The 15,854-nt window shown below is 47.2% G+C and overlaps 1 protein-coding gene across 10 annotated transcripts in view; it reads right to left on the reverse strand.

The window, feature by feature from the left end:
• Positions 1–15,854, reverse strand: part of NCOR2 (nuclear receptor corepressor 2) — a 253,710-nt gene that overhangs the window by 191,845 nt on the left and 46,011 nt on the right. The window contains exon 1 of one of the 10 annotated variants that reach the window (XM_027777926.2): positions 9,549–9,567. The exons of the other annotated variants lie outside the window; for them this stretch is intronic. The gene's annotated coding sequence lies outside the window, so the exon portion shown is untranslated. Of the gene's footprint in view, positions 1–9,548; positions 9,568–15,854 lie in introns of those variants that run through there. 10 annotated transcript variants of the gene reach the window in all.

Raw genomic sequence — 15,854 nt, forward strand, 5'->3', positions numbered from 1 at the left:
TCCCCACCTCCACCCCAGCCTCCTCAGCTAAATCCAACTCTGGCATCACGTGCCTCCAGAGCAATCCATCCTCCTGCCTTTATGAATTTGAGCTCCCTCAGCACAGACCACGCAGAGGAAAGTGCAGGACCCCACCTGCTCTAGCAGGCAGCAGAGTCAGCTGGGATCTGTGTTAACAGTCACCTGCATTACGGGGGCTCTGCTCCATATCAGCAAAAACCCCCGTCAAAGCTGCTCCCAAGGACAGCGCCCGCAGGCACCCAGCAGAAGCAAGAGCATCACTTGCTGGTTCCCAGATCTGGGCTCTGCTCTCAGGCAAGCACAACACAGACTCGTTCCTCAGCAGCAGCAGGGAGAGATCACTTTATTGAGGTGCTTGATGCCGGTACCAGGTGATGATGGATTATACAGACCAGTAATGCCAAAGCAAACAGGTCCACCCCAGCAGAGGACCCACAAGGTGAACACCCCACCACCAGCTCAGCCCCACCACTTGCTTTAAGGGAGTAGACTGTACTTACACACCTTAAAACCCACCAAGAACAATCTGTAACAAGGTACTTAAAACTTCAACACATGTAAAGCCTAAAATATAATCTCTGTCAACCTAACAGGCATTACAGGTCCACAGTGTATTTTATTAGCTAGATGCTAATGGAGCTACAATACATCAGGTCACATTTTAAAAGTCACAAATAGTTTATAAAGGCTTAATCAATCATTAAATAGGTGTTTTAATAAATGGCTAAATCAATCATTATAAGCCATAACTCTAAGTAAGCTACTGGACTTCATAATAATCTGCAATATCTCCCGCTGAGGTTCTCAGATCTACCTATAAGACATCATCATGTCACAGACCTGAAGAACAGAACAGACTATCTATCATTTCTTAACTATTTGTAGGTAGACCTTAATGTAAATATAGGCCACACATTGTCACGCTTCATGTAAGTGATGTTAAAAATACAGATGAAACATTGCGGAGCACTAAAAAGTGGTCCTTTGGGATGGCACTGGAGAATATTTAATAAAGGCAAAAGCTGCAGGCTAATTTCCCCTGAGATTTCCCATTTAGAGCCTGTCGCAGTGAGAATCCATCACAGACAGCACTGATTCACCCACAGCAAAGAGAAAAAAACACTACTTCCTCCTTCTCCACCGCCAGCCACCAGGATATCACCTTCTGTAAATGAGGGAAGCATCTCTTCTAGAGTGCTGCCTACAGCATAACACTTCCCAGCTGCTACGAGCACAGCTGGTGAACCTCCCTCCCACACTCTGCAAGCTGCAAACCGAAGCGTCACCAGCACCTTCCGGGGTCTGCAAACATCCCACCACAGGTGAGCACACAGAGAGGACAGAGGGCATCCATCTGCTCAGATGCTTGCTCAGCTTGGAGGCAGCTCCTGAGCAGCCTGAGGCAGGCTGCATCCAGCACCAGTCACCCCTGCCTTGGAGCAATGGGGACTTCAGGAACTGCACGTTCCAGGTCTGACCCCCGATGGGAAGCTGAGAGTGTGCTCCACTGACCCAAAGAGGAGCCGACACTTGGGAGCAGCAATTCGCATCCTTGCTCTTTGGTTGCACACACGAGCAGCCGGTGCTCTCTCCTCCAACGAAGAGGTTCTGAAAGCCGACAGGCAAGGTGACAGAACAAGCCTCACATCTTTAGATGGAGCTCATAACACGAAGATATTTAGTGTGGCATTTCTCAGGAGATGGGGGGAAGCTATCAAGTGCATTCCCATCATCCTCCCCAGGCAGGAGAGAACAGTCTCACCTGAGCTCAACCTGGGGCTGTACCTGTCTGGGAGGAGAAAGCCAACTGAGCAGAAAGGGAAATATCTCTTCCACTCCGACAAGACAAGGTCCCTGCCAAGAAATGCATTGCCCGTTACTCATTTGCTTTACTGAGAGAAGTTAAAAACAATAAGCACAGAGGCACACAGCTGGAGCAGATGTTTTTCATTCTTCACTGCTCACAAGCAGCAGCTCTTCCCCTCCTGCTTGCCCACCTACCCTCTCTACTGGCATCCAGCAGTGGGAGCGTGATGCCGAGGGATGGAGCCAATCCCGTCCCCAGTGCCGGAGCCATCCCACAAAGCTCCCACTCTACCTCCCTCATAAACCTCCCTAGCACGGCTTGTGATCAAGCCCTTCCGCTTGCTCCTTCTTGTCATTTGTGCCACGCAACCTTTGCAAACTCTTCTTAGCAGTCCCGAAAAGCAAGCCAGGCTGCAAGAGATGCAGGGAACTGTTTGACGCAGGGACTGATGCATTAAAATAACCCACCTCCTGCGACACCACTGTTCTTCGACACACCAACCTAAAGGTTTGTTACCTGGAGGTATGCACACCTCAAAGTAAAACCGCTGAACTTTAAACCATTTTAAAAGTCTGTATCACACCCACACGTGCAAAGTGGAGTAGGGAAAGGCATCCTCTGTCCGCTGGTTTAAAAAGATGATTTCAGGTCGCTGTCCCTTATGCAACGAGAGCTACTCGGCTAGGATAAGATCAGCCACTAAGCAGGATTACAAATTTATCTTCCCACAGTAGTGTGATCTTCCACTAATAATCGTATCACAGAAAATAATATAGAAAATATTTTAATAATTGTGCTTTGAGTCACTAGCAAGGCACAAAATGCTCGCATGGTAAAAGGCAAAATCTTTTAACTGCAAGGGTGACACGAACTACAGAGGAGCACAGATGCAGAAAATAAAACACCGCAAGCCTGGTGTCAGTAACAGCCCGGAAAAGCCCAGGCAGTGCTGAGATGCTGCAAATCAAAACAGCGGGGCTCAGTTCAGAAGGAAGATGCAAAGCATCACCAGCTGACTCACTCCAAGAAGCTGGGATTTGATGCTCTCTGCTTCTGACGGTACCTCTCTGTGCCTGTAACTTTCATCTGGGCAGCACCTTCCTGCCCCAGGACTGGAAAAAAAAAAAAAAAAAAAAAAATCGATACAGATACAGTCTAAGACATCAAACCCCTTCAAAGGATTAAGGGCAGTTTTTATATTCTCACTCCCTTGAGCCAGCACTGTCTTCTCTTGGCGTAGAGCAGAGGCAGCTCCAGGAGCTAAGCCGGCAGACAACCACTTTACACCTCCCAGTGTAGGTATGAAACCTTAAACCAACATTAAACTTGCAAATAAACTTCTAGAGACTATAACTGAAACACATAAACCTCCACACCTAGACCCAAATCTAGTGATTTTGAGCATGGATCAGAAGTATTTTCCAAAATAGTGCCCGAAATAAAAACATATGCAAGTTACACAATTTAGGGATGTGGACTTCCCAGTCTCCCATCACCATTTCTACAAAGACTTCAATCTCATCCCACTAATCACCACACCAGGCAACGTTGGACTACTCCATCAATGACATCACTGGCAGATTTGATTACAGTGCTGATTGCATCATCACCCACAGGAGATTATGCAGCTTTCCAAATGGCACCAGCAGCTTCTAAATAGCTTAGGTAGAGGAAACCATGAAGGACATATTTAAGAAGTCTCACACTGTTAATTTAATGGAAGAACTTTCAGCACTACCTTTTGGAAGTATCAGTACACGGACAAAGTATTTTCACATGCCGTTGCTAATGCCAGTGAGCCAGCACATGCTTATGAGAATATTTTGGTTCCTGGAAAAGCCACACACACGGCGAGCAAAGGACTCTGCAACAAGGCAGCCAAGACCGAGGCTTTGCATGAGCGTAACAGAAAAGAACATCCTCACCGGCCACAGGGGAACGGGCAACCCAAGATTTGCCAAGTGCACGATAAGGAACACGCACGCTGAACCATCTCCCTCCAGGATGGGAAAAATACTAAGAAAATGTAAATGACTTTCAGCAGAAGATAACAAAGTTGAATAACAGGAACTCAAATGAGCACCAAGCACCCATTACAGAATCTGGCACTATGCGGCTGGGAACATGAGAAGGACAGTGTTTTGCTGTCCCCGTGCCACACACCAGCATTAGATCTGTCACGGGTAGCTGCTCCTTGCTCAGCCTTCCCTCCTCGGTGCAGACTATATTTGCAGCAATAGCATTAGAGCAACCATCAAGCAGATGCTTAAAAAATGCAGAATGACGTTCAAATGACATCTATCCATAAATCAGCCCAAACCACAAACATCTGAAGAAGATTTTCACTTAATCCAATTTACTGTAATCTCTCTCTTTAGTTAAAATGACAGAAATGTCAAAATGGGACTTTACTCCTCTGTCAAAGCATCTCATGGTGAAAAGGAAAATAAGCAGGCTCGCACACGCAGCACCACTTATTAGGTTAGAAATGTCAAAACTGTACTTTGATTCTCACTATTAGCAGTCACATCCACATGCTGTGCCCTTCTGTTTCACTTCATTTCCCCCAAAAGCAAGCACAGAGCATATGCTCAACGCCAAGCATCACACAGGCAAAAAGGCACGTTACTCTATTTTGGTTTCCAATGACCAAGCGCCCATCTCTGAGGGCACACAGACCCTCGGAGGGTCTCTCCTCTATCACAGATAAGCAGTCTCATTTACCATCGAAGGTCTCAAGAAGAAGACTATGTTCTGCTGCTTCCAAAAAATAAAACAACAATCCAAGCCTTCTCAGCCTGAAGTTAACTTTCCCCCATCTCCCCACATTAATTAGCAAGCGGGGTAATTGACTCTCTGCCCAGGAGTTAAGCACGTGTGTATTCACATATATATTTCCGTGTGCAAGAGCGTGTGTCTTTTCCCCCAATGGTCACAAAAATTAAGCCATTATCCAAGAGTTCAGGAAAGTGAAAGAAAAATACCTACTGTCAGGAATGGGGTCTTCATGCATTATTTAACGAGAACTCTGTTGGCAAAACTGGTGTTGTTTTTATATAAAAGCTAATAGAAATTGTACCTCCAGGTGTCAAAACACTGATGGTAATTCCTGCTGCCTCAGACATCTTGATGTTTCAATTTTAGCAGTATGAGGAGCCTGCAGGGAATCCAAGAGGGTAAAGTGCTTGTACTCAAAGAGAAGCAGAGAGAAGGAGAGCCTTTTTATTTCTTTATAAAGGGCTCAGGGGAACAGTTCTACTCACTGAAATTATCAGATCTGGTTCCCCTGCTCCTTCTCTTCCTTGAAAGAGGAAAGAGCAAGATAGGCTAACAAGGAGTGATTGTATTGTGTTGACGGGGGGCGAGGGGGAATCAACGAGGCTGCTAAGGAGAAGCACAAAGACAAAGAAGAAGCGAACAGAAGATATTGTTGGGGTACAGCAGCACAAGAGCAGCTGCAGTGAACAGCATGCTTAAATGATTTCCACAGAATGGACAAGCTCCAATGGAATAGCAATATTGAAGTTTTTTATTGTGGGGTGGGGTTTTTTTTGTGGGTTGTTTTGGTTTGTTTGGTTGGGGTTTTTTGTTTTGTTTTTTAAAGTTTGTGCCTAAAAGCACAGTGGCATTCTGGACCCCTCTTCAAGTCCTTACTAACTTCCAGCTGCACCTCATTTTCACCCTTGGTGCCAGGGAAGATCAGAGCTGCATCCACCTGCCCAAGACCAAAGCCAATGCTGGGAAGCTTTAGGCTGCTGACACTGGTACACTTCAGGCCCTCGGGTACTCATTTATATATAGAACAGCTACCTGCTAGCTTTTGTTTTAAAAAAGGATGTTAGTTCCCCACGTCAGCAATCAGAAGCATCTCCCAGACCTTCCTCTCAGATCTTTACTGTCCTTGCAAAGCACTGCAGATGCTGGCCAATCCACCAGCCTTGGTGTTTATTCTCTGCTCAGAAACCTCCAAGGTCGCAGATGACACCTCAACTGCCTCCTCCCCATCCTCTTCCCACTTCTTAACCTTGTCACAGCATCCTCCTAGATTCACTTCATGTAAGCCATGGTGGAAGCAAGCTGCCCACCGCCACGGCTGATAGGTGAGGCAAGGCTGCATGCAGCACCCTACAGCACAAGGACACTGGGAGAACGAACCCGTAAAAGCAAACCCACGCTTCTACCCAGTGCAGTGCTTGCACAAGAGCTTTTAAAAGGTATTTTAAATAAATAAATAAATAGAAGACTGACTGTCCATCTCTCTTACTTTCTCTCCGTTACTTGCACACCTTCTGCCACCCCACAACTCCTCTCTTTCTGATGCAGCAAAAATTTGGTTTCTGGACTACAGCACAAACTCTCTGACAACTTACACCCCTTTGGGCCAGCTGTGAGGATGGGATCACACAGAATGGACTCAGCCATTGCACCTCCCCGGAACAATGATGGAGCAGTGCCACAGTAAGAGCTGAAGATGCATAAAGCATCCTTTTCCTGACCACCCCTAGAACAGCAAACTAGCCACCATCAGAGCCACGGCAAAGGCACAAGGCAGTAAATAACCTCCAACAAAATTTCAGTAAGTCATTTATTATGGCAGCTATGAAACAGCTGTTTCAGGCCAGTGCCCCACCTGAAACCCAGCCAGTCTGGGCCACCACCCCCAAGCACCCCAGCAGAGGCTGCAAGGAGAAAGGTAGATGGCCACAGCCCTCAAAATCCACACTCCTGGGTTGCAGCTTCTAGGAAAGCCCCAAGGACCACCTCATGGTCCAGGCACTCCCGTTTCTGTATCACTTCCACCATAGGATGGCGGGGGGTGGGGGGGGCAGTCAAGGAGAAAACAACGGCTCAGGAATCCACAAGCAGCCCAGCACTGCGTTCAAGGGGAAAAAAACCCAACTTTTCCAGGCAGCCACGGACACAAAGGTCTTGGAGAGATCCTTCGTTGGGTCATGAACTTTCACAACCCCATTGCAAAAACAGCACAGAGGAAATTCCCTAGGAAAAGTAAATGGACACAAAAGCAAGCTCAGCCACAGAGCGCCAGAACCACTGCCGATTGCATTGCACCTAAGCACATGCCCAGCCCTTCACACACATGCTCCTTCCATCCAGCAGCCCACCACCCCACCCCCGACATGCATCCAAAGCATCCCAGGTCCTGCCTGACACCTGGAGCACCCAGCAGGGACCAGGGCACTCCCCTCCCACCTGAACCTCCATCCTGAAAGGTTTTCCCAGACAGCTGTACCTGGCCCCCTCCCCACTCACAAATCCTGCTCAGGCATCGCTTACAGCTTGCTAATATTTCATGTACTGGTGGCCATCACTCCCGCGCGCCCTGAGACAGACATTTGCTGTCTTCTTGCTCCTCCAGCCATGTCTCACAGCACGTGGTATAAACTTTAAGAGGCAATGACCTCATCGGAGCTGGGAAGAGGGAAGCAGGGGAATTGGCTACTTGCCACCTTCTCATTTTTCACATTAAAAAAAATAATTTATGAGAGAAAGCCCATTTTATTCATCTAAAAGGAAAAAAAAATCCCATTAGAAACAGCAGGCCTGCCTTAGAGTGCATTACTTGTACAGCAGCTCCTAGAGCAGCACCTACATGGGGTGGTACAGAGGGGGACCCCAGCACCCCTGCACCCCCTGCTCCAAGGCACAGCCCTCCACCACCCACGGACACCCCCCTGCTCCACTGACGACTCAGGAAACATTAGCTATGGTGCAAGCATCTCCTCTTGTCTTTGTTGAGGCTGACTTCTGCTGTAAGTGCAGGGAGGGACTTCCAACTCTCTCCGATTTGTAACTCCTCCAAAAGGGCAATTAAATAGGCAAACCGTAGCTGGCAACAGGGATTTCGGTTCAGCTCTCTGGGATCAGGCCATCAGACAGGGCTCTGCAGTGAGCAGTAACTGCAAGGCATGTCATTAATTTCGCCCAGACATGTATCGCACCCTATTTCTGAACGCACATACAGCATGTGTGCGGTGCTCTGTAGACTCAGAATACACAAATCCTGCACACTCACACGTTTTTATATACTCGTATTACTTATGTTATAGATTCACACATACATTACTCATAGTTCTTAAGAACAGAACATACAGTTCATCTTGGCAAGAATCCCAGAGGAAGAGAAAAAAAAAAGCCTCACAGTAACAAATCTAACTTGCATTGAGTCCAACAGCATCTGCGGTAGGAGTGAGAGCAGCATTACGGATAATTATTGAATTATTTTGTATAACACACCCATGTGTCTCTGATAACACCAGTCAAACCTGCTGTTTCAAGGGACATTTCCTGATTTGAAGCATACCACCATTCAAGTTTTTGCCTGAAACTGTGGAAAAAACAGTTTATTTCTGCAGTGTGCGTTCAACAACCCCTTGTGCACATCAGTTCCACTAAGGCACCTCTGTACTTCAAGTCAGGGCCCAAACGTGTTTATATGGGACGGTAACTGTCCCCACGTGCAGGACCTCTGAAGTGAAGCATGCCAGCGACACCAGGCTACACTCCACAGAGCAGACTGGCACGGGTAGGGATATTTAACCTGTACACACCATGCAACAACGGCAAAAAGACAGATTAGCAAGGACTCAGAACGTAACTCCCTAACAGGACACCATGCAATGAAGGAAGATGTTAACAAAAAAAATATATATTTCACAGCACACTGCAGCTTCTATGTACCTTTCAAACCTCCACAGCAAGTTTGCAGCATATCAAAGCATTCTTCTTCGTACCCCCTCCAAAAACAGGCTTTGTCTGCTCTTTGGAGCTTTATACCCCATGTCAAAGAGATTTTAAAAGTCACGGTTGTAGCACACTCCTTTCCTTCAGGAGCAGCGTGTGGCTCAGCACAGCACAGCTCAGCCTCACGTCCCAGCCGCACAGCCCGTTCTCCAGCCCCGCTCCCCAGCCAAAGCACGAGCCCACGATCTCTCTCCCGGGCAAGGGATTCCCACCGCACCAGAAGCATCCTCCCCAGGACTACAGGACCACGACCCTCGGAACCAGAAAAACCACCCAACCTCAAAGTTTCCCGAGCCAAGTTTACCAGCAATAACTCCCTTTATGCGACAGCCAGCACAAAAACAGCAGCTGCAAACTCCCACCAGCCTGACCGAAGTCAAAACACACCACGCACTGCTTTTCAGGCAAACCCAAATTACAGCATCATCTGCTGACTGTTCCCGGGATGAACAAACCCACATTAATTACAGGCTAAACTTTGCAATTCACCTCTCCACAGCACGAAACATCAGCAAAACTGCTTTGATCACACTGACAAATCCCTCTCCATCCAATGGAGCAACACATGAGACCAAGACAACAATAAAAAAAAAAAAAAGGAAACAGGAAACAAAAAACTTGATTTTTTTTTTCTCCTTTTCCCTTGTCGCTACCCTCCCCCCAAAAAATAAATGCCCCAAGCCAAGGAGGGCTGGAGGGATAAAATCACCTCAAAGCAGCGGGGACTTGCAAAACCTCACACTTCACCTCTGTCGGCAAGCAGCTGGCCACCTCCGGGCAACCGCAAAAGTGTCTTCTCGGCCTCCAGCACTAAACACTGTTTCTGTGTCGCTGGGCCAAGTCCCAGTTTTTCAAAGCAACTTCTTTCTGCTGTGGCCTAGTTTAGCTCTCCAGACAAAAACGCCACCAAAACAAAAGCAGCCCAGCCAGCCCAGGGAGGGAAGTGGGGGGTACTTACCTAAGCAGCATCCCCGCATCACCTCCTGCATCTTTAGCAGCCACCCTCTCAACTTCAAAATAAATAAATAAAGAGAGGCCACACAGCCTTAAAACCAAGCTGGAAATGAAATGGAAAGCCTGTAATTATTTCTCAATGCTCCTGCCAGTCTCAGCCTATAAACACAGTGGATTACATAAGTCCACCCCTCCTGTTTTGAAGCCAAAAGTATGAGCTTTTCCTCCAGCTCTGGCAGCAAGTAATAATTCCTCGTCGGCATGGCAACGCTGGCTGGCTTCCAGCAGACAATGGGCGAGTTGAAATACTGCTACGGCCTTTTTATAGCTTAGCTCTGAAAAACCTCTAAAATATTAGCTATCTGATGGCTAACCCAACTCGACAACCTCTCCTCCTTTAACCGTTTCCTTCCTGCGCCGCCACACGGCATTGTCCAGATGTACGGTGTGGGGTCACTGGGGGGTGGTGCAGGCGATGCTCCTCTTCCCAGGGATGGCACACAGGGACCATTTCCCATTTAATGGATTTGTTGACTTCTCACTGGCGCAGCATCTGCAGTAACTGCCACAGACTCAGCGCGATGTCTGGGTTTTTCCGGTTTTATTTCAGTCTGTTACTCAGCAGGTACATTTGCTCTGCTGCGTTCGCTCCAGCAAGCTGTGCACAAGGCTCTCTCAGCTAGCCCAGCTTGAGAGAAAACAGACAGCAAAGTCACACTCGTGCACGCAATTTTTGTCATTGCCCTCCCGAGCAAGCAGTGATGAGGCTTGTGGGGCTCTGTGTGTGATTTGCAGAGCTGCAGCGAAGCAAGAGGCTTTATAAATCCTCTCTCAGCAAGTCCGGGGAGAACTCACCCACCCTTTCTGGATAGCATTGCAGGGATGTCTTGGAGAAGCAACTGCACTCAAGACACCCTGTGCCACTGCAGGGCAACCTGCCCCATGCACAGTTCCGGGCTTATCCTGCAGCTGAATGAGTTAAAAGCACTAACACACCTCAGCAAGACTGAGGACTAGCAGCAAAATGCAAACAGAGGAGGAGAAGACACTCAAGACATTCAACTCCATGGTGTAGTGAAGACTGCTGAAGTTCAGGAGCCTCGTGACTGAGTTTCAATCAAAACCCACCAAAACGAGCAGCTAACATCCATCATGGGAAGTCAGTATTTACCCTGAATACACACACAGAGCTGCCCAGGATGACCCCACTAGCTCCACACCCTGGCCCAGACCTTGACCACCTGAAGGCCAGCAGGTCCATCGCACCAGCCCCATTTACACCTCTGAACAGGAGCTCAGCCACGTGCCACCACCATGTGCTGGCTCACTGCAGCTCCGAGTAAAACTCACCCCAAGGGCTGGGAGTTCCTCTGCAATTTGCTGAATTTTGCAAGTTAGCAAATAAGCAAAGAAAACAATAGAAATGAAAGAAAATTAAAAAATACCACAAAAATACAGTTAGCTCCCCTCTCAATGCTTAAGGTACTGTTGCTGGCATTCACGATCCGGCTCCATGTCTGGCAACTGCCCTGGGAAACCCAAAGGCTCCTGTTCTGCACTGGTGGCTGGTGAGTCCCATGGCCAGCCCTCTGCACAAAGGCAGCCCACCGCCCCTGCGATCTAAAGAAAAGGCTTGACCCAGGGGAGCCTTTAACACTTGAAAACCAGAAGGCAAACAAAAAAAAGAACATTTATTTCTAAAACTCATTAAGTCAGAAAGCATGATTATGATTTTTTTAATGTGCAAAGGTGATAACGCTGCTTGAAGCTCTGGTTCAAATCATTATTTTATGGGAATAAACACACTAGGAGACACTAAATGCTAACCGTAAAGGTTCCTTGGTACCTGTCAGGCTTGAGCTGCTCAGCCTTTGCTGCCGGACTGCAGTTCCTAATGCCACAGAAGAACCTAATTCTCACAGTAACTATCCGGAAAAGAGTCATGCAAGCGTCCTAGCACACATCAGGATGCAGCAAACCCTGGCAGTTGCGGCTTCTTACAGAAAAGTGTCCGAGGTGGCCAAAAGTAGCAGTTGTTGCTGCTGCTAATTAAATGCACATTGTGCTGCTGCCGAGCCAGGCAGAGCCACACGCAAGGGAGAAAACCAGAACTGGCATAGAGCACCTACCTGAGTCCCGTGAGCTGAGAAGGGGCTGAAGTTAAGTGACATCACCTTAAATCTCTTAATGTTGCTTTTTCAGATGAGAACTTAGGGACACATACCTGGAATACTGGCATTTTCTAGGGGAGAATAATAATTTCTTTTTTTTATTTTTAAGGGCCAATTTTCTGGGTTCCACCCCAGTAAGTAACAGGCAAACAATCCACAGAGAGCTGAAACCTAGGAACTTGTGCAGGGATGGGATCTAGCCCTGCCCTGCTGAATGCCGCAGACACACAGCTACATTTCATACTCTGCTACTTCAGTGAAACCTCCGTGGCTCTCGGGGATACCTCCCCGAGCACACCATATTTGATCCCAGTCTCCTGTCCCATGCCCCACAACCTCCTTCACCACTTGCTGATACAAAGATGACATCCAAGAAGGTGGAAACAAAAAAATATTCAGGAAAACCAAAGCTGATGTTTCCTTCTGGGTGCAGTGCACCATGTGTACACGCCTGCAAAGGTGCGGCACATTCACAGTGGGCATCAGGAGCCACAGGGAAGAGAAAAGGATAAAGTCAGAGCCAAGAGATCTGGAGAAACCTTGCTACCCTTACACAGACCAACCTCCTTTCCTGGGACAAGGAACATCCCCACCGTGACCCCAGACACACAGATGTGTGATCCAAGATGGGGAATAACAAGTTACAACTACAAAGCCCCGCTGAAACTTTAAAATGGCATCACACTACACATGCTCTTCCAGCTTAAACCCTTAATTAAAGAGACTATTCTTTACAGTTCTGGAGCCACTCCAACTCCCATTGTTAAATTTAAAATAAAACCCTGCAACCCCACAGCATCTGTAAGACATTAAACCATTCAATACTAACGTCTTTATTCAGCTTTAAGACATTGTTTAATAATTTTTCCTCTCAAAGCCCAAATCTAAGGATTTTTTAGAAAAAATAACCAACAGCACCTCTTACAGGATGCTTTTTCTTAAGTGAACCTTCTGCAGTAGTATCTTTGACCTTTACCAATTCAAAACTGATTAACTGTACACTTGATCGTGTACAGCCTCTAGACAGACTGCAAGGCCAGAATGCATTCAGTGCTGGGTGTCAGGATGAAGCAGACTCTGGAGCATGGATGCCAGCTCCAAATACAATCCATTCATGCCCAGGGACAAAACAAGAAGGCAGGCTGATTTGACCACCGTAAAATCACCATTAGCACACGAAAAATACATCAGAGAACCAGTTTTGGCCATTGCTAATAAAGCTGGAACAACGAGCCAGAACCTTGTTGTTATAACCTCTGTTATTCCAAGGTGGGTCTTCACTTCTCCAGCTCTCTCTGGAAAAGGAGCCACTTCCAGCTCCTCCACCGCCACTCAGGCAGCTCCCGTGGTCTGGAAACACATGTTCAGCCATGGCAAGGGATCCAAACATGACAACTTTCCTGACAGAACCAGGAGAAGAACTTGGGCTGAATGCCAGCCTCTGCAAAGTTAAGGGGAACCTCCATTCACTGCACAGGGCACAGTATTTCAAGCCTAGTCTCCAGGAATATCACCCATCAGCAGCCTCTGAACACAGGCTGGCAGACCATAAAAACCCCTCCATGTTTCCATGAAGCCCATATAACTTTAACCACGCTGCTGGTATTCCTCCTGCAAGCAGTATCACAGCCACAGCAACATCCTGGGATGGCAGGTGGAAGAGGAGAAGACCCAAAGATTACCAAATTAGATTACCAAATTAACAAGCAATGGATGCATGCCGTCTCCCCTGCACAGACACATGCAAGGAGGTGGCCTGGATGAAAGAGGCAGGTCCACAAGGAGTGTGGACATCCCCAAGGAGCACAAGGCTCAAGCGTGTGCCTGGGTTCTGCTCTGCCCAAGGCATCTCCCACAAGAAGCCTGCCAGGGGAGGGGTACCACATCAGGGACCAGTTCCCACCAGCAAGCAGCCACCCTACACACCAGTCAACTGCACAGGCGCTTTCATCTCTGTTCAGATGATAACATCTGATGGGCACTCCTGCCTGTGCTGCGCCAAAAACATGACAAGGACAGCAAGGTTTGCTGAAAATCCCAGTAAGTTATCTCCAGCAGTTCCCACAGCGAATTAAACTGTTCGGTCATGCATGCTTTAAAGTTCAAAAAAAAAACCCCACACAAAACAAAACACCACAGAAACAAATACGAAAGCCTGACAATTAGTGGAAGCAGGTTTGTTTGATCAACTCTCTCCCACCTGCCAAGGAATTATGTGGCCACAGTAGCAAACCTTTCAGGGAGCGCAGTGCTGCGCACTGATCCTGCCACACGGCTCCCAGCCTCCTACACCCACAGTGGCATGGCCAGGGCTAAACCACCCTCTTGCTCCACAAGGAGAGCCTTCAAAAACACACCCAGCCCCAGGTAACATCACACACTGGGCACACCTGCCTCTACTAGTGGAGCCTGCAGCAGAGAAAAAGCTTTGTGCGGGCCAAGCCGCAGCTTTAGGAACAAGCGCCAACGTCAGAAAAATGCTGCTAATGCAGGGAAAACATGGAAGCATGTGGCACATACATAGGAACCAAAGGATGCTGGATGAGGAACACAAGGGAGGAGGCAGAAAAAGACGACTCATTCAAGGATCTGTACGAAAGCTGGCACTACCAAGCAGCATCCCTCCAACCTGAGCAGCCCAGCAGCACAGCGTAGCCCGTGGACCGGTGAGCCCACATCAACCAAGCGCAACCAAGGTTACACACACCCAAAACTGGCATGTGGTAAGAAGCCGTAAAAAGAAAAAATCTGCACTAGTAAGAAGGTATCTCAAAATGGAAAAAAACCCAAAACCCAAACATAGGGGAGGGGGCAATTATTTCATCACGCCTTTTAGAGAAACAAATTAGAAGGAAATGAAAACAACATCAAGAATCTGATCCCAAGCTGTGCTATACCAGTAAGTCTTCCCTAACTCTTTCAGTGAATTCTGGACCACGGCCTTACCAAAGGCATCAACCAGGCTATTTAAAAAAAAATTTTACAAGCATCAAAAAGCAGTCCTCTGGAAGGCATACTACTACAGTGTGCATCTTCCTAAGACTTGGGATAGAGCTGCAGAAAATGTAAGAGGCCACATGAACAAACAGACCCTGGAAGCAAAGCAAGAACATGGTTAAGCTGTTCAATAGCCAAGTTACAAGACTGAGCAAATCCCAGAAAGCCAAAAAAAAAAAAAACCCCACAAAAAAAACCCCCAAAAAACCCCAAACAGCTAGCTCAGGCTGGATGTGGAAACAGGAGGCGAGAACAGTGGAAGTACAACTCAGTCTTGTGCAAGCCAGAAAGCTAGGTACAGGTCTGAGGGCAGGCGTCCAGCCACCAACTGGTAGAAATGGTAGACACGAGGATTTTAAAAGAAGGCTGAAACCCATCAAAAGTTTCCTTTTTTTTTTTTTTTTTAATATAATTAATCCAGGAAAGGGTAAGTCCATAGCTAACCAACCACTACACCAGTCCTTTCAGGGGATTCAAGATTCCCTTATTTGCAGTCTGAAACAGAAATATCCTGTCAAGGAAAAAACAAAACAAAACACAAACAAAAAAGCGAAACAAGAAATGGGCTGTACCCTGGCCATGCAATTCAGACACTTCCCCAACACACACCACTGTTTTGTTTATTTTCAGCTGGAGCCTCCCCTTCACACCCACCTCCTCCCTCCTTCCACTTAAAAACTGATATGCCATTTAAGATCTCTTATCTGCTGGCTCTGCCTACTGCATCCTCAACGTTTAAAATAAGCAAGCTATGACAAATGCTGGGTAAACCCAGCCACTATGAATACTGCAAAAGCAGAGTGGCTGAGGGATATTGCAGACTAGTCATATGCTTCAATATTTTGTCCCCAAGAGCTTGGCCAATCCATTTAGCAATGGAGCAGGACTAATAATAGACACAAGGATACACAGGAGATAAATGTACACAAGACAAAAATAAACCCCAGCCTTGTTATAATTTTAATACAGGAGCTAAACTGGGAAATGATAAATGAAGACTGTTTCCACAGTTGAGTCAAGAGGAAAATTTAACTCCCAGCAGCCCAAGAGCAAACACACACATTCAAAACTGGATGGGGGACTTCCAGAAAGCTAAAGGACTGGCAAAGCATCACTTTTTGATTAAGTTTTTCATTATTTCA

Source organism: Falco peregrinus, chromosome 2, assembly GCF_023634155.1.
Source record: "Falco peregrinus isolate bFalPer1 chromosome 2, bFalPer1.pri, whole genome shotgun sequence".
Taxonomy (NCBI): Eukaryota; Metazoa; Chordata; class Aves; order Falconiformes; family Falconidae; genus Falco; species Falco peregrinus.